General features: G+C 45.6%; 1 protein-coding gene across 3 annotated transcripts in view; it reads left to right on the top strand.

The window, feature by feature from the left end:
• RUSC2 (RUN and SH3 domain containing 2) overlaps positions 1-18,609 on the top strand; it is a 55,026-nt gene that overhangs the window by 8,258 nt on the left and 28,159 nt on the right. Inside the window, exons 1-2 of one of the 3 annotated variants that reach the window (XM_084898808.1) lie at positions 13,452-13,566; positions 14,286-14,365. The exons of 1 other annotated variant lie outside the window; for it this stretch is intronic. The gene's annotated coding sequence lies outside the window, so the exon portion shown is untranslated. Of the gene's footprint in view, positions 1-13,451; positions 13,567-14,285; positions 14,366-18,609 lie in introns of those variants that run through there. One more of the 3 variants, XM_084898809.1, reaches the window with a different exon arrangement.

Here is an 18,609-nt window from a genome sequence, read left to right as displayed (position 1 = left end):
AAAACAGTATGGTGTTTCCTCAAAAAAAAGGAAAAACGGAACTGCCTTATGACCCAGCAATTCCATTTCTGGGAATTTATCCAAAGAAACCTGAACCACTAATTCGAAAGAATATATGCACTACTATGTTCATTGCAGAGTTACTTACAGCAGTCAAGATGAATGGATAAAACAGCTATGAGAGGCATTTTTACAGTTTTGCTAGAGAATTTGGGAAGAATTGGGGACAAATACATAGAAAATTAAGTAAACCAAAAGAAAGCCAAGTATTAAAAGTTACAAATTAGCTCTAGCCGGCTTGGCTCAGTGGATAGAGCATAGACCTGTGGACTGAGCATGGGTCCCGGGTTCGATTCCAGTCAAGGGCATATGCCTAGGTTGTGGGCTTGATCCCTAGTAGGAGCATGCAGGAGGCAGCCAATCAATGATTCTCTCTCATCATTGATGATTTCGTCTCTCTTTCCCTCTCCCTCTCTGAAATAAATAAAAATACATTTTAGAAAAAAGTTACAAATTATGTAGTAGTAATGATCAGGATCCACAGATTACCAAGTCATAGTAAAAACTGGACATTAATTCTATCAGAAATTGTGATTATAAAAATGCTAACCTTTTGTCTTCCATACTAGGAAATCAAAAGAATGTTTTAGATCAAGAAATAATTAAATAAGCGTATTATTTATAAACATGGACATTGCCGAAACTGGTTTGGCTCAGCGGTAGAGCATCGGTCTGCGGACTGAAAGGTCCCGGGTTCGATTCCAGTCAAGGGCATGTACATTGGCTGCGGGCACATCCCCGGTAGGAGATGTGCAGGAGGCGGCTGGTCGATGTTTCTCTCTCATCGACCTTTCTGGCTCTCTATCTCTCTCCCTTCCTCTCTGTAAAAAATCAATTAAAAAAAAAAAAATATATATATATATATATTTATAAACATGGACATAAACTCTAGATGAGACAGTTAAAAGATTTGAAAGTAATAGTCTCTGGAGAACAGGGCAGAAGTGGAAAGAAGTAGAGCTGGGGATTTTTTTTCTTCCTAAACTTTATAGTACTATTTAACTTTGTGATCAATCATGTGCAAATATTAATTTAATAAAATATATTAATTTAAAAATCCCCTGTCATTATATTATCCTCTAGGTACTGTCACATTTCTCTATCCTAACAGCTAATCTTCATTGGCCATCAGCTCTCTGTTCCAGTCTACATTCGCTTTTTAAAAATTTATTTTTTTAATTGACTTGAGAGAGAGAGAATAAGGGAGAGGGATAGAAAGATAGAAAGACTGATGAGAGAGAAGCATTGATCAGCTGCATCCTACTGGGGATTGAGCCTGCAACCTGGCCATCTGCCCTGACCAGGCATCGAACCAGTGACCTCTTGGCTCATGAGTTGATACTCAACCACTGAGCAACACGGGCTAGGCTATATTCACTTTTGTGCACTCTCCTGTCTGACTTCATTTCCGACCGCTCCCCTGGAACTGCTTATGTCCAGATCACCCATGAACTCTCCGTTGTCAAATATGATGGTCACTTTAGCCACATGCCTACTTTCAATGTTTCTCAGATACAATCACTTTCCTGCCTCGGGGCTTTCAAATATGTCATTCTCTCTGCCTAGACCAGGGGTCCTCAAACTTTTTAAAGTGGGGACCAGATCACGGTCCCTCAGAGAGCTGGAGGGCCGGACTATATGAACTACTAATTCCTACTGTAACACCTCGGCTGCGCTCACTGCCCAAAAAACCTGGCGGGCCGGATCAGACTCCTCTGCGGGCCGCATGTGGCCCGCGGGCCGTAGTTTGAAGACCCCTGGCCTAGACTATCGTTTCCCACTCTTCTCCTGTTTAACTTCCTTTCAACTCACCTATCACCTATTAACCATCATTTTACAAGTCCTTAGTCAGTCTTAACTAGGTCCTCTTACCACCCTGTACTTTCTTTCATGGCATTCATTAGACTTTGGAATTATATTTGTGTGTGTGTGTGTGATTGTCTCCTTCCTCTGCTACATGGTAAACTCCGCGGGGGCAGGGATAATATCTGTTTTGTTCACCACTGTCATCCTAGCAATAGCATCAATTCTTTGCCCAAAGATTGAATTGGTAGCTCTTGAAAAAGGTGCTAAAGGAGGACCTAGAATTAGAGCTCTGGTCGTAGGAATTAGAGGAGAAGATAGACTAGAGCAACTTTTCTGAAACAGAAGCTGTGGGACGTGGGGAGAGGCACATGGTGTCCATGTCTGGAAGTAATTAGACCTTTTAAGGAGAATCTTATCAGACGTTTTAAGGAGGATGTTTATGGGGAGGACTCACGCTCAGTGTGCTCTGCTGAAAGTGAGCAGTTCAAGTAGTCATGTACCTTCATTCACTGTTCACTGGGAAATTCTTTTTTTTAAAATATATTTTATTGATTTTTTACAGAGAGGAAGAGAGAGGGATAGAGAGTTAGAAACATTGATGAGAGAGAAACATGGATCAGCTGCCTCCTGCACACCGCCTACTGGGGATGTGCCCGCAACCAAGGTACATGCCCCCGACCGGAATCGAACCCAGTTTGCGGACCGACTCTCTATCCACTGAGCCAAACCGGTTTTGGCCAACGGGAAATTCTTGACTCACAGATAACTTGCACATTTTCTCTAACCTTCTAACTATGTATCCCCTTGGGATGTTTCCTGGGACAAAGCCACTTTGCAATTATAGAAGAACAAGGAGCAGAGCCATGAAGGTTAAAGGATTTGAAGTGGTATGCCTATTGAAAAAACAAACAAAAAAAACGCTAGGTGTGACACTGACAAGATTGCCTGATGTAAACTGGTAAATTGAACAAGAGTGCGGTCTCAGAAAGGCCATAGGAGGGACTTAGATTCAAGAAAAGAGGAGATTCCCTGATTCATATTTATCATAGTCGCCACTTACTGAGCCCTCACTGGACACCGGCTCAGTGTACTAGATGTTTTCTTTATCTTCTGTCTCCCACCACCACCCGTACTAGTGAGGGAGGTATTATTATCCCCCTTTTGCGGGTGAAGAAGCCCAGGCTCAGGGGCGTCAGATAAGCTGCCCAGGGCTACAGAACTGTCCCTGAGGAGCATCCTTTTCTTACTTCTCTATGTTGACCAGAAAGAAACAAAAAAAGTGAATGGCCCGAAGCTGGAAAGAGCAAATCAGGTTTCTATGAACAGTACTTGGTTAGCTGATGTGAGTTCATGGCCTTAACGTGTATGATGTAAATAGGGATTGAAATCCAGCAAAAACGAATGGGAATGAAAATGGAGCTCAGCCGAGAGCAGGTTACTGAAAGATGTTTGTGACTCCAAGGGCCAGGGTTTTCTGTTCACGTGTAGATGATTTCAGTTGCCAATTCAGTGTGAGCTGGTCCCTGATTAACAAACATGCTAACTGGCCTCCCCGGACAGAGCCGGCTTTTATGGATTTACTGTCTTTCCTTTCAGTGAAGCACATTCCAAAGGCCTGCTTTATAGTTTGTATAATCAGTACTTCATTTGTTAAGTCTCCCCAGGCGAACTATAAGCTCCGGGAAGGCAGGCACCAGCTCTGTTGTGTTCACTCACTCCAGTGCCTAACGTTTTGTGGGAGTCCAGTTAATAATTGGTATCTGCCGGAGGTTCTCCACACGGAGGTTCCTCCATGCGTCTGCCTCAGGCAGGGAAGGCAGCCCTTCCAGACCCTTCCTTGTTGGTGTACTTCCGGGTTAGGCTTTTAGATTCCCCAAATCTGCCTACTTTAGGTGGGGCGCCGAAGATATGATGCCATATGGCTCTGATTTTGGCAATGGGGCTTGTCCTTGTTCTGAGATTTCTAAAATATATATATATATATATATATATATATATATATATATATATATATATATATATTATTGATTTTTTTTACAGAGAGGAAGAGAGAGGGATAGAGAGTTAGAAACATCGATGAGAGAGAAACATCAATCAGTTGCCTCTTGCACCACCCATACTGGGGATGTGCCCGCAACCAAGGTACATGCCCTTGACTGGAATTGAACCCAGGACCTTTCAGTCCACAGGCCAATTGCTCTATCCACTGAGCCAAACCGGTTTCAGCTGGTTCTGATATTTTTAACAATAAATGTATTGTGCCCTAGCCGTTTTGGCTCAGTGGATAGAGCATCGGCCTGCGGACCAAAGGATCCCGGTTTCGATTCCGGTCAAGAGCATGTACCTCTGTTGTAGGCTTCTCCCCAGCCCCGGCCCTGGTTTCTCTCACATTGATGTTCCTCTCTGTCTTTCTCTCTCCCTTTCTAAAACTCAATGGGAAAATATCCTCAGGTGAGGATTAAAAATAAATAAAATAAATGGATTGTCCTATTTCCTATCCCCAGGGGAGTTTGGTGGGGCCACAGCGGAGGGCCAGTGGGAACACAGAGTTACTGCGGTCTGTGCTAGAACCTCCCCAGAGATGCTCCAACAGAGGTTGGCTAATCAGGAAATTCCAATCCCTTTTCCTGAAACTCTGAGCAGCTTGAGGAATCTCTCCAGCGAGAGTTGGAAAAGCTCCCAGCGAGGAGAGCTGTCTTATGTAACTTTACAGACTGACTGCCCCTTTTCTGGGGGAAAAACAAGCTGTTTCTCAGCGAGGGCCTGGCTCTTTGGAGGCATGTCCTGCATTCTTTCCTAGATACTCATCAGCCCCGATGGAAGCCGAGTTGAATGCTGGTGAGGCCGAGATGAAGGAGAGAGGTGAAGAGGGAGGGAGAGAAGGACGATGGTCATTCTGGCTGGAACCTTCCGTTCTGGTTCTCGTGCTATGGCCCCCAGCCAGCAGTACAGGGAGCGTGGCGAGAGGGGAAGGAACGCGGGAGAGGAGCTGTCCCCGGGCGCACTCGCCCTGCACGTTCCAGGAGCCACTGCTTTCCCCTCTGCACCCCAACCAGGAGGACTGCAACTAAGCGTGTGCAACTATGTGCACAGCTGTAATGGCTCAAATTCTGCTCTGGAAAACGATGTTTCCATTGTAGTTTGGGGAGAATTATTTTTGTCCTTAGCTTAAGTGAACATTTTATTTATTTTTAAAATATGTTTTATTGATTTTTTTTTTTTTTTTTTTTTTTTTTTTTTTTACAGAGAGGAAGGGAGAAGGATAGAGAGCTGAAAACATCCATTAGAGAGAATCATCCATCAGCTGCCTCCTGCACACCCCCCATCGGGGATGTACCCGTAACCAAGGTACACGCCCTTGCCTGGAATCGAACCAGGACCCTTGAGTCCCCAGGCCGATGCTCTATCCACTGAGCCACACCAGTGAGGGCTAACTGAACATTTTAAGTCACGTGACAGGCTCTAGGCTAAGGTAAAGGACTACAAAGATGAACAAGCCGGTCTCTGTCCTTAACATACAACCAAGGAGGAAAGAAGAAAAAAATGTATATCAGTAGTTATACTTCCTTGCTATATAATGCTTTGCACCTTATGTGATTCTTGTATCCTTAAATCTCTTATAAGCTGTCCGTCAGGTTGATGTCTACTTGTGACCTCCCTTGTTAGCTCATTTAAGATAAACAAAAATACAGAAAATCTCCCCTTTTTAGGTGTGACCAATTATTTCACTAAAGTATTCATGCAAGGGGCAGCCACAATTTTAAGAATATTCTCATCTTCCTTGCTCTCATCTCCATGATTTTCTAAAGCTAATAAGGCATTTTAGAATTTTGAATGTAATTTGAATCTTTCCAAAATAACAAATAGCCTTCTCAATTAATTATAATTTGCCCTACGGCATGCCTCTGTAAGCCTTTGCTTCTTCCCTGAAATAGGGTGTTAGGCACTTAATATACTTGTTACCTCGGTACAAGTATTTATCTTCTTTTGGGCTGTGTGTATGTGTGTGTGTGGGGGGGGGCAAAAGATGAGTGGAAAATGAAGTTATGAAGGTGAGAGTATATCTTTAAGGAGTTTGGATTTTATGGAAAGCCTTTGAAGGGTTTTTAAAAAACAAGAAGGTGATATAAATAGACTTTATTTTGAAAGGGCGGTTCTGGGAAGGGAGACCAGGTTGGAGTTGATGTAGGAGTTCAGAAAATGGTAAGTATAGCTAGGTCTTGGCTAGTAGCATTGGGGATAGACAACAGCGGACATGGTTAGTAAGACTGTGGTTATTGGGATGTGGTAGGATGTAAAAAGTGGAAATAACCCAAAACTGGTCAATAAGATGAAAATTGATTTTCTTACTTAACAAAAATTCAGAGGTAGACAGTCCTGGGCTGGGATGGCAGCTCCACAGTCATTGGAAACCCTGGCCCTTCCAGCTTTTTGTGTGGTTATATACCTAGTGCATGGCCACAGCAGCTCCAGCCATCCCCCTGCTTTCCTAGCATCAGGATTAAGGAAGGGAGGGAAAAAGATGCAACCTGTTTATCTTCTAAAAATTACCCAGAAGTCTCACCGACGCTTCTACCATAACTTAGTCAAATGGCTACATCCACCCCAAGGTTGTGTGGAATTTTAGTTGGGCAAGCATTGTGCCCAGCTGAATATCAGAGTTCTATTAATTTAAAAAAGAATGGGTATTTGGCAACTAACAATCTGGGGTCTGGGAATATGGGAAACTACAATTCAGCCAAATTGGTTACAAGGTAACATTGATTACACAAAAAAGACATATGTCACTGTCGAAAAGCGACTTCTTTGGCTACTAGGCAAAGATTTAACATATTAAAATCCTGTTTATTGTTGTTGTAAAGAATAAACAAGTGTTAGCTCAGATAAGGCCCCAGCTTAAGTGTGAATATGGCTGTATTGATTTGATCTGAATCACTACCCTGCAAAGTTGTCATGCTTGTAATTTGAAGCACCTTGTCATTCACTAATATGCTTTGCACAATGTTCTTAGGTTGCTTTGACCCCTGTTTACAAAGCCTGTAACTATTTGTGGTAAATCCTAGATTTGCAGTCAGCCCGAAGTCTTTACTCAAAATGAGTCTCTTCGATATCCACAACCATTACCACATATAGAAAGAAGCAGGCAGGGTGGGGAGGAGACAAGGATTTGGGACCTGAGCCAATTCAAGTGAGGGCGGGGAGCAGCCTGTTGGAGACACGGGGTAGTATTATTAAGCAAAAATAGATAAAGACTGTTTATGGCTCAGTCTGCACTCCAGAATGGTAATGCAATAAACTAAATTCCACAGATGATTTTTAAGCGCTTTACGTGAGGGGAATTAGCCAGTCTGTCCGCTCCAATGCAAACAACCTCAGAATACCCCCCTCACATTCCTCAGGGCTCCTGTGAGGGGAACTGCCTCTGACATGCACCCATCAGCCCTTCGTGACGAGAAAAGAGGATCTCTGCACAGGCCCGGCAGAGTCAGAATTTTTTTTTTTTTAATATATTTTATTGATTTTTTACAGAGAGGAAGGGAGAGAGATAGAGAGCTAGAAACGTCGATGAGAGAGAAACATCGACCAGCTGCCTTCTGCACACCCCCCACCGGGGATGTGCCCACAACCAAGGTACATGCCCTTGACCGGAATCAAACTCAGGACCTTTCAGTCCGCAGGCCGATGCTCTACCACTGAGCCAAACCGGTTTCTGCCAGAGTTAGAATTTCGAACTAGAGACCTTGAATAGACAGGCCTTTAAGATCGAGGTCAGCCCACAAACTGCGAATAGTATTTACATATTTAAACAACTGTTCTATGTATACATGGCAGAACTATGTGGCCCACAAAGCCTAAATATTCACCATCTGTCCCTTTCCATTCTTACTGTCTGGCCCGAGCCAGATAGAGCTTGCCGAACGGAGGTGTCTCTCACCAGAGGCGGCAGGAGGTCAGAACATCTGTTTCGAATCCCAGGTTAGGCATTTGCAGAAAAAAAGAGGCGTCAGCATCCACAAAGGATAGATTTCTATTTCTCGTCTCCAAAAGCTCTGGAGACCTGGCAGGCTAACCCATCCCGGGGAGCGCTGGGCCAGAAAGAGTGAAGGCTTTTGTTGGGTTCGGAATACAGCATCCCTTTGTTCTAACCGAGCGGGCGGTGGAATGCATCCTTTCATTAAGGTCGCTTTCTCGGGCCTTCAGGCTGAGTCCAGTTTGTAAGTGCTGCCGCTGAGGGCCCTGTCGATGGAACACAAGCCTCCGACCTGTGTCCTGGGCCGGGGCACAGGGCAGGAGAATTAGGTGTGTCAGCGGAGTGAGTAGGTAAGGGCCAGTGTTTCTTTCTGCCTGCAGGCTTCCACTTCCTCTAGTGCACATGAGCGGAATTTATTTATTTATTTATTTATTTATTTATTTATTTATTTAAATATATTGACTTTTTTTACAGAGAGGAAAGGAGAGGGACAGGGAGCTAGAAACATCGATGAGAGAGAAACATCGACCAGCTGCCTCCTGCACACCCCCTACCAGGGATGTGCCCGCCGCCAAGGTACATGCCCTTGACCGGAATCGAACCTGGAACCTTTCAGTCCGCAGGCCGATGCTCTACCACTGAGGCAGACCGGCTTCGGCACATTAGCGGCATTTAATACTTGTGTCCAGGGAAGCAGGTTCCTAACTGCTTCCACTGTCCCTCGGACCGCAGGTGGGCATTACAGTCCTGAGAGACAGGAGCTGCACGGCCAGGCCCAGGCCGCGTGGCCCCGGGGTGGCCCGGAAGCAGGAGAATCTGACCAGGCCGGGGCTTTCTACCCGTACGCACGGATGACCATCATACTTCTGAGATGCGTTGGTCCAGAGAGTTTACAGCATTCGTTTACATGTATTGCTACCTGTTATTTTAATTGTCCGAAACGTTCCCCTCGCCACGGTACCAGAAGGTGGATACCATCAGCCCCTTTTCGGACGGTAAACCGAGAGCTTTGAGAGGACAGTGCCCTGCCCCCGGGTGACCCAGCACGTCGGAGAAAAAGCCAAGAATGAGAGCAGTGTTCCTCTCCTTGGGCATCCTGCCACTGTCCTCGGCCCGGGAGCTTCCAGACGGAGCTGAGATCAAACCCCACGTCTCTCGTGATCAAACCCGGCTGCTTCTGAGGCCGTGTTGTTGTTCTGATGACCGGAGGGATAAGCCTTGAATGACAGGAGAAATGTATTGAGCGAGTGGTTCACCGGCCTCTGGGAACCCCTTTCACGTCCCGCGTGGTCCAGGGTTCCGGTTCAGGGTTCTGGTTCTGGAGAAGGGCCGCACGCAAATTGAAGAGAGACTAGGAGACATTTAATTTGGCGATATGGGGGGGCCAGGCGGGAGCCCACCTCTAGTGGGAGGACTGCCGCTAGGCTCTGGCCTTGCTATCCCTTTCCCTGAGACGATGGGGTACACTCATTACCCTTTAGCAGGTTTGGTAATAGGTGGATTATCGTATCAGAAAGGATTTACATGATTACAAGATGGGGAAGTTGCCTCAGTTACCACTGTCTCAATTAGGTAGGGAGTGGTGGGCTCTGACCTTTCAGAGCTTCAAGGCTGACCGGCTTTTCTATTAGTGAGACAATGGTCGGATCCCAGCACCCGCCAGCCTACCTTCCCTCCAGCACCCTGACTCCTCCAGAAATTGTATGTCACATCATTGCCGATGGTGATGAGTCAGCCACAGGCGGGACAATGGCGGAGTCGCCCCTTGGTCCTGTGCTCCAGAGCATGGCTGCTCTCTTTGTGCTTCTGCATTCCTGCCCGGTGTGTGGCCATTCCTGTCGTTCCATAGCCGTCTGCGTCTATTTACGTCAGCCGGCCAGCTGCCAGCCTCCTCACACCCGTCTGCCCAATGGGCCAGCTGGAGCCGGGGTTAGGAGCTGCCTCTCAGGGGACGGGTGGGACACCCACAGAGCTCCAGGTACTGCTGTCCACGTGTGAGGCCTCTGGGCCCCAGAGTCTAGGACTTGGGGATAAAGAGGCTTTCGGGGGAAACCTTCTGGACACTGGCTCCTGTCCACCCGAGGGCTGGTTTCTTGGTGTTTCTGTCCTATTGAGTCATGTCTAGGAAAGAAGTTCTGGCCAAGTCAGTTTTCAAGGGATTTGATACACCTGCTAAAATCTCTGGACTGATGGCTGACAAGGCAGAGCTTCTGGAAGGCTGAAGACCAATCTTTCCTTGATTTTATTCAGATTCTTTCACGGCAACCAGTGTGTGTGTGTGTGTGTACACGCATTCGCACCCTTCCAAAACAATGATTTAGGTTTATTGGACAGGGCCTGCCTGACTCAGGAGAATGCTATAAACAACAGCTCTCAGCTCATCCGCATGGCTCAGCGATTAAGCATCGACCTGTGAAACAGGGGTCACAGTTTGATTCCTAGTCAGGGCACATCCCTAGGTTGTAGGCTAGATCCCCAGTGTGGGGCGTGTAGGAGGCATCTGACCAGTAATTCTCATCTTTGATGCTCTATTTCTTGCTTCCTTTCTGGAATAAAATATATATATATATATATATATATATATATATATATATATATATATATATATATATATATATATTTTTTTTTTTTTTTTTTTTTTTTTTTTTTTTTAAAGCACTCACCGCCGAAAACGGTTTGGCTCAGTGGATAGAGCGTCAACCTGCAGACTGAAAGGTCCCGGGTTCGATTCCTGTCAAGGGCATGTACCTTGGTTGTGGGCACATCCCCAGTAGGGGGTGTGCAAGAGGCAGCTGATCGATGATTCTCTCTCATTGATGTTTCTAACTATCTCTCTCTCTTCCTCTCTGTAAAAAAATCAATAAAATATATTTTAAAAAATAAAAAATAAAAAAAAAAGCGCTCACCTGATATCCAGCTGGTCCCTTGGGACCAGACAACTAGACATATGACAGCTCTTTCCCTCTCCCCTTCCCTGTCTCTGTTAATAATGAACTGTTCTCAACAAGGCTGCTCCCTCAGAATCCAGCTTGGCATCCTGAAGAAGCCTGGGGCCACTCCTATGGCAGGAAGCTGCCCTAGATTTGGGCAGTAACCAGTAGAACTTGACACTGACGCCAGAGTGTAAAAATAAACACCTCCCACAGTGCTGTCTTAATCCACTGGCATCAGAGTTGCTATTATTAACCCATAGGCCTCACGGGCAGCTGTGATGGGCAGACAACAGCCTGGACAGACCTCTCCTGCCAGCTTGGGATCACACTGTTTCTTTGCCACACCTACTGGGATCTGATCTGGGGCCCTGGAGAAGCACCATTAGTCTGGGAGCATGCCCCACAGCAGGTAATACTAGAGATGAATTAGAATCTTTGGTTTGGGAAAGCCTGCGGCTCCCAGGGCCAGCCGGGCAGCCCAGAGTATAATGGACGCGGGATGACTAATGCAGTCAGACTGCTGGGAAGGGGAAAAAGGAACATGACTCTTTCCATTTCCTTTGGCTCTTTTATTTTATTTTACTTTATATTTTTTTGTTAATCCTCACCTCAGGATATTTTTTCCATTGATTTTTAGAGAGAGTTGGAAGGAGGGAGAGAGACAGAGAATCGATAGATTGCCTCCTACACAGTGCCCCAACCGGGCTAGTGATAGAGCATTGCAACGGAGCTATGTTCCCTTGACTGTAATCGAACCTGGGGCCCTTCAGTCTGTGGGCTGATGCTCTAACCATTGGGCAAAACCAGCTAGGGCTCATTTGGCTCCTTTAAAGAGATGTTGCCTGCTGGTTCCTCGGACCTAGAGCTTTTAGGTTTTCTGGGAAGTTGGGAAAGGAGAGAGGAAAGGACTCCATTGGTCTCCTGCCAAAGGTATTATAATAATATAATAGTTGACCATGACTGAACACTTACTACCTTATGCCGGCACTTTAAATACAGTATCTTATTTTATTCTGCCTCAAGCCTTTGAGGGAAAATACCATGACAGCTTTACAAATGAGGAAGCTGAAATTTAGTGAAGTTGAGTAACTTCCCAAAGTCCACTGCCGGCAAGCAGTGTGCCACGTTGGACCCACACCCATCTGCACCCTGCTCCGGACATACAGGACCCAGGCCAGACTCCAGGCACCTGCTCTCAAACATTTTCTCTCTCTCTTTTTTTTTTTTTTTTTTTTTGCTTACATAAATATCAGTTTACTCTCACTTTAGTCCTATAACTAAAGCTAACATCAAATAACTGCACAGGAGGAGTCTTAGCTGCCGCCTGCAAGTCAGGCAGCCCCCGTGCTGTTGGGCACTCGGAGCGCGGGACATGGGGACTGCCGCCTCGCGGGAAGACGTGTCCCCTCTGGGAAAGGCTTTGACTCTGAGGCGTCCCGGGGACAGTGCCTCCCCTGCTGGGAGGAAGTCCAGCCTGGAGCCTAGGAGAGCCAGGCTTGAGGGTTTCTAGTCGTCACACGGAGGGAGGGGTGTGCTCGCGTGAAAATATTTCCTTGAAGGGCTTCTCTCTTTTCTTTCTCCACCTCCCCGCCCTGCCTCCACAACTGGCTTGTGTAATTCAATCTAGATTCTTCTCATGCCCTGCTTCCCTGTGCGTCGTGGCCTTTTATTTACCGCTCTGGACTGGCTGATTGGATCGCAGCTCCCCAACCCGCGCGCCTCACTGCAGGGCCTGGGGGGAGGGGAGGCAAAGAGCTTCTTCCTGGAGCCAAAAGGAACGACCGAAGGAAAAGCCAGCGAGAAGCCACTGACCCTCACGGAGCTGGCCACACTGAGCGGCCAGGGGGGAGCGTCAGGGCCTCCGGTGCCCCGGCTCATGCACTCCTGCACACACACCGGAGAACCGCATCCGAGCACAGCAGCCCGCGGCAGGCCTCCCAGCGCCCGCTCCTGCTGACGGGCTCTCCTCCCTGTGCCCACTGCACCTGGCGCCAGGCGGCCTCCTCTCTCCATCTCTTCATCCGGTGGGCCTCACTCACCGCTGCTGCCTCCTTCCTCTCACCTGAAGAACTCAGTCTGTCACGGCAGGAGCTACAATAAATCTTTCCTAATTCTCTATGGTTTTCCTCTCTCCCCCTAACATGCATCCTCCAAAGAAATGGGATTTACAGCAAATTCTCAACCTCTAGAGCACATGTGTCAAACACAAGGCCCGCGGGCCAAATCCAGCCCGCCAGGCCTTGCAATGTGGCCCGCACCGCGCTGTCATCACTGCACTCCGCTGTCAGTTTATGACATTGTCAGTTTATGACTGTTCAGTAAACCATTCGGCCCGCGATTTAGGCTGGATTTTAGATTTTGGCCCCTTCTCTGATTGAGTTCGACACCCCTACTCTAGAGACTTATGACTGTATAGTTGAAAGCCAAGCAGAATGTGTGTGTGTGTGTTGATGTTGATGTTGATGTTGATGTTGAAAGGCAGGATGACGAAGGGGAGGACAGTTATGAGCACCCTGCAGAAGAACCTTCCTTTGGGTTGCAGGTTCTAACCTGACTTGGTTTGTAAAAGAATTTAAAGGGGGACCTTAAGGGATCATCTGACTCAGCCCTCTGCCTCCACACAGGTATTCTGAGTTGGGCTGCAGAGGGAGTCAAATGGTTGACCTAATGGAGATGTCAACAATTAACAGCTGACAATAACAATGAGGGAATCTGTGGCCTGCACCCCGGCACCATTCGCTGTGCCCTGAGGGGTCCGAAAAAAAGGGAAGTTACAAGTTACCCGACCTTCCACAGGTATGTTATCTTAGATGCCAAAAGACCGTAGGTCCTGGAAAGATCAGAGTTTATCTTTGTCACGGAAGATAGCAGCTTAGGACGTGACTACGGCACGCCCATCCTTTGTGGTTACTTGAGGTCTCTGAGTTTGCCAGACCGCATGTAGGCCTTCCCTGAGTTAGCCAGGTGAGCAGGCGGCCCCTGTTTGTCCACACCCCCTGTGGTTCCGATTGATTAGAGATGGCTGCGCCTCCCCAGTTCACAGGAGAGGAGATGAACCTGGGGAAAGAAGCTGTGCCCACACCAGGTGTCTTCAGGAAAGAGCCCTTTCTACTGTAGAGACTGGCTGCTTCCAGGAGGCTGGTCATTGGCTCTTACGGATCAACTTCCAGCTGAACCTTTCTGGAACCTTTTCTGAACAAGCCCTGTGCTTGGAAAGAGGACTCTCTATCCGAGAGGCCTGATAAGGAAGCAGCTGGGTGTGTCTAGGACAGCCCTGCAGGCTCGGTCTCTTTCCACACTCCTAGCAGCTGGCTGGCCTCCCTTGGAATCCAAAATAACACAGCACAGTGCACAGTTCAAAACACTGGCCCCCTCGGCCGCCGGCCGGGAGCAGCCGCACACACACAGCCCGGAGGAAAGGCAGAGGAGCTCCCGTTTGTAGGACCAGACTCCCGGGCCGCAGCCAGGCGCTCGCAGGCCCCTGACAGCCTGTTTGTTCTTTCCTTGCAACTCAGCCCAGACAACCCCAGGATCACTGCTACCACAAATTCTTACATCTCCACATTCTTTCTACGTCTCTCAACACATCTCAGAGGTAAGTACTTGTCTCCATCGAATCTTACAGCCCATAAACACCCGGAACTTTGGCAGGCAGTTTACAAACTGACTTCCCACATTCATGCAGAAAGATCATTTCTGTGCTCGGGAGTAAGTTTTGTTATTAGTGCGATTAATCGACATCATTTCCCACAAAGAAAGAGAAGCGGTGCTTTGTGACAGTTAACCATCGGTCCCAGCCCCAGCACACCAGGCCCAGTCTCGCCTTTGTCCAGGTTCTCAGAACCTCTTCCTCGGCCCTAGAATTGGAGTGCCTGGGCCTGTAGGCCTCCCCTCCTTCCACCAGAGTAGCTCTGTTTTATGTGTTGGGGCTGAAAAAGTTTGAAACCACTGCACTAACCCTTATCTCACATCCTGAAACGTGGTTCTTGTTGCCCTAGCCCAGTGGTCGGCACACTCATTCGTCAACAGAGCCAAATATCAACAGTACAATTGATATTTCTTTTGAGAGCCAAATGTTTTAAACTTAAACTTTTTCTAACGCCACTTCTTCAAAATAGACTCGCCCAGGCCGTGGTATTTTGTGGAAGACTTACACTCAAGGGGCCAAAATGCAGCATGTGGCTCGAGAGCCGTGGTTTGCCGACCACTGTCCAAGCCCTCTCCAGAGGCACGTTGGCAATGATTTTAACAAAATTTTGAGCCACTCAAGTTGGGCTTTTAATCCTGAACATCCATCATGGTGCTTTATACACAGTAGGAGCCGTACAGTACTTGTGGCTTGCTTGTCTATTCGATTGATTGACTGGTTGACTCTTGAGGTGATACTAATTAATGACTTTGGGAAGCTTCTACAACAGAGAAGAGTATATAGTATATCATAGTTTATTTTGATTTGTTATGCTTCGAGCACTTCTGACTTTTCCCATTGGAATCGATCATGCTGTCTGAGATGAAAACATGGCCAAAAGGAGTTACCTAACATAGGTTGTTGCTAGTGTAGAGAATACTAGGTCAACACAAGCAAAAGTACTTCCTGTTGATTTCCAAAGAACATCCTGACGTGAAAGGCAAGCAGAGTGACTATTGGGAAAGACTAGGGACAGAGGTCGCCTAAGATCGCATAGATAACGTATTTTTTCAGTACTGTGCTTTCACTAAAAATTAGCCTGGGTGATTTTCAAAATTACTTCATGTGGGACATGCAGATCTTTTTCTTTTTTAAAAAATATTTTGGCCGGGACCGGTTTAGCTCAATGGATAGAGCGTCGGCTTGGGGACTGAAGAGACCCGGGTTCGATTCCGGTCAAGGGCATGTACCTTGGTTGCGGGCACATCCCCAGTAGGGGGTGTGCAAGAGGCAACTGATCGATGACTCTCTCTCATCGATGTTTCTAACTCTCTATCTCTCTCCCTTCCTCTCTGCACAAAATCAATAAAATATAAAAAATATATATATATATTTTGTATTGATTTCAGAGAGGAAGGGAAAAAGAGATAGAAGCATCAATGATGAGAGAGAATCATTGATTGGCTGCCTCCTGCACGTCCCACACTGGGAGTGGAGCCCAAAACCCAGGCATGTGCCCTGATTGGGAATATAAATGTGTTCTCCTGGTTCACAGTTTGATGCTCAAACACTGAACCACACTGGCTGGGCTATTTCATTTTTTTAATTAATGAAAGTTTTATATACATTTAAATTTTTTTTAAAAAGTCAAATGATAGAAAAAGGACATTAGGGGGGAAACTGGCAAAATCCAAATAGCCTGCAAGTTTAGTTAATAGTAGTGCACTCGATGTTAACTCTTTGTTTTGGCAAATGTACTATGGTTATTTAAGATGGTAGCAGTAGGGGAACTGGTTGAAGGACATCCAGGAATGCTGAACTATCTCTGCAACTTTTCTAAAAATTATTCCAAAATAAATAGTTCATTTTGAAAAGGTCTTCACCATGAAAAAAGAAAGAAAGGCAAATAGTGCCAAATCTGGACAATTGGAACATCAAAATCAAGAATATCACCAATAGATTATGACCCATTGAATTTTAAAAAAAGGAATCCCAGACTCTGTACTGATAGCAAATAAATAATGGAAGGAAGGAAGGAAGGAAGGAAGGAAGGAAGGAAGGAAGGAAGGAAGGAAGAGTGGTAAATCTTTCTTAACATTAGAATGCCAACTAATAAATGTAAAAGGAATAATAGAAAACCATTATCTTTCAACCATCAGAGTAAATTACCAATTCAGTCAAAAATCATCAATGGATGCTAGCTTTCTGTAAAGCACTCACAGTCTGTAGAGCACTTTCACACACGGTTTTGAGCCAGCTACTGTTAGGTCCATCACAGGAGGTGTGATGTATCTCCCCTTAGTCTCCACGTCCTTTTTATCACCCAATGACTCCCCATAAAATAGGCTGGGCCAGGCTTAGGAATGCTCAGTAACCAATGATTACATTAGTATATGTTTTATTTTCACTACCCCTGGATCTCTCTAATAATCTCTTGCTACTAGCTTATCTTTGAGATTTTTATCCTTTATTCAAAACATTTCCGATATAGCTGATATGTATTTGGTATCTGACACTCTCAGTATCTGAAATTCTTGCAATTTAAATGCATTACTGGCTGTTTGTTCTGTCATTTGTTCATAGTATCCTGATTACATGTATATTCATGATCTTTGATATAAACTAATTTTTGCTTGCTCTTTAACTTTGAGAATCCCATCAACATAGTTGGGATATTTTCCTCCAGAGAAGATTTATTTCCGCTTCTGCCAGAAATTGTAGGGAACCACCAATCCTGGCTCACTTGAGCTTATTTTGAGGGTCTCAGCTTACTGTGGGAGTCTCCAATCTAGCTGCCTCGCCTTGCGAGTGGTCCAAAGCTTGTCGTTCTGACCACACAGTTGGAATGCTTGGGAACCTGGCCCTCGAGGGACTCGGGGCCTCCCCCTTGCTTACTCACCCCTGCATCATGACTTCTTCCCCCAGCTGGGGAAGCAAACTCAGAAATTCCTCCTCTTTACCCTGAGTCCTAGAATGCTTTTTGAAGTATGTTATACAGAATTTAATTTTTTTTTTTTGCACAAGGGAGTCCCTTAATATCTTGTTCACTGTAATGAAGTAGCAAAGGTCTATATAATTTGATATCCTACTTGTTAATTCTCTTTTAAGCCTTTTTCTATACCAGTAAACATTTATTATAAACATAATCTCTATTGTTCCACTCTATTCCATTGCGTTGCTAGACCACTATTTAATAATCCATTTTTCTTTTGGGTTCTTAGAATATTTTCAGGGATTTTTTTGTTTGTTTGTTTGTTTGTTTTTTGTTTTTTGCTGTTGTAAGTAATACTGCAGTGAACATTATTATAGTAATGTGAAGTAAATAGTATCAGACATTTTATTTTATTATTTATGATTATTTATATTTTATTGGTAAACAAACAGGCTCAGAGAAGAAGCAACTTCGACAGGTCTTTGTAATGAATAAAAGGATTAATTCGTACTATATTTGGTCACTGCTTTTTATACAATAACTAGAGGACTGGTGCATGACATTCGTGCACTGGAATGGGGTCCCTCAGCCCAGCCTGTGCTCTCTTGCAGTCAGGGACCCCTTGGGGGATTCTGCCTGCTGGCTTAGGCCCACTCCCTGCAGGTCTAAGCAGCAGTCAGACGTCCCCCAAGGGTCCTCAGCACTGCCGCAGAAGCAGCAGAGGCTCCTGCCGTTGCTGCTGCACTCGCCAGCTGTTAGCCCGGCTTCTGGCTGAGCGGCACTCCCCCTGTGGGAGCGCACTGACCACCAGGTGGCAGCTCCTGCACTGAGCATCTGCCCCCTGGTGATCAGTGCATGTCATAGCAACTGGTTGTTTGGCCATTCAGTCGATTTGCATTATATAGGATGTGCTATTTTTTATTTTTTATTAAATTTATTGGGGTGAGATTTGGTTAATAAGATTAAATAGGTTTCAGATATACAAGTCTACAATTCATATCTGTATATTGTATTATGTGTTCCCTACCCAAAGTATCAGACATTTTAAATTTTGTAAGTTCAAAAATTATACTGCTTCAGACAGTTCAAGTATTACAAGAAAGCAGACTTCTGGTGCTTAAGAAATGATTAGGGGGAAAAAAGAGTTAGCATAGTTCATTTTTAAAAGAATCTTTGTGTTGAAAATAAAAGAAAGGGGGAATTGTCTGAGGTTCCTGGGTTGACAATGCCAATGATGGCTAAGATAAAAGTGATCACATGATTTTAAAATCCTTCCAGC

Source organism: Pipistrellus hanaki (assembly GCF_964339955.1).
Source record: "Pipistrellus hanaki genome assembly, chromosome: 11".
Lineage (NCBI taxonomy): Eukaryota > Metazoa > Chordata > Mammalia > Chiroptera > Vespertilionidae > Pipistrellus > Pipistrellus hanaki.
This window is presented reverse-complemented; position numbering and strand designations above follow the sequence as displayed.